General features: G+C 46.6%; 1 non-coding gene across 1 annotated transcript; it reads left to right on the forward strand.

Annotated features, from left to right (window-relative positions):
• The first annotated feature begins 417 nt into the window (after window positions 1-417).
• Trnar-acg (transfer RNA arginine (anticodon ACG)) lies at window positions 418-490 on the forward strand. The gene has a single exon. It is a non-coding gene; the product is annotated as a tRNA-Arg (tRNA).
• Window positions 491-756: the final 266 nt, after the last annotated feature.

A 756-nucleotide genomic window follows, 5' to 3' on the forward strand; every position in this document is an offset into this window, starting at 1 on the left:
TATTAGCGTTGACTACTAGAATCCTAACCCCCCTATTTAAAGAAGAGTCCATTATTGAGACACCGTTGGCCCTCAACAATCACAAGATAATTAAAAAATAAACTCAAACTTAGTCCAAACCACATTGCGAAGTGGTTAGTGTTAAGGTTATGTGTGGGTTATGTGTGGGTGATGTGTGGGTGATGTGTGGGTGATGTGTGGGTGATGTGTGGGTGATGTGTGGGTGATGTGTGGGTTATGTGTGGGTGATGTGTGGGTGATGTGTGTGTGATGTGTGGGTGATGGTGTATGAAGTAGACTGTAGGTACCCCTCACGCCCACACGGTACTGTGTGTTTGTGCTACCGTGTCAAGACTTCACGCTTCAATAATCTGGAACATTCTCTTATAAGATTTGGCATTTAGGTGCCCACTCGTAGGGCCTGTGGCGCAACGGATAACGCGTCTGACTACGGATCAGAAGATTCCAGGTTCGAATCCTGGCAGGCTCGAAATATTTTTGTGATTTGTCAACAGCATGTTGAAATTTACAACGTTTTCACTAAATTTAGTGTTTTTTTAAACCAGTAAAACAGGGGGTGGGGCTAACAGTGACACCCACACTGGGGGTGGGGCTAACAGTGACACCCACACAGGGGGTGGGGCTAACAGTGGCACTAACACAGGGGGTGGGGCTAACAGTGTCAGGCATCTGTTCCATTATGTGTCCTGGATACGCCCCTTTTGACTGGACTACTAACCTAGAAAGGTCAACGTT

The sequence above is a fragment of the Physella acuta genome, unplaced genomic scaffold (genome assembly GCF_028476545.2).
Source record: "Physella acuta isolate Inbredline_101_S28 unplaced genomic scaffold, ASM2847654v3 ptg001326l, whole genome shotgun sequence".
Lineage (NCBI taxonomy): Eukaryota > Metazoa > Mollusca > Gastropoda > Physidae > Physella > Physella acuta.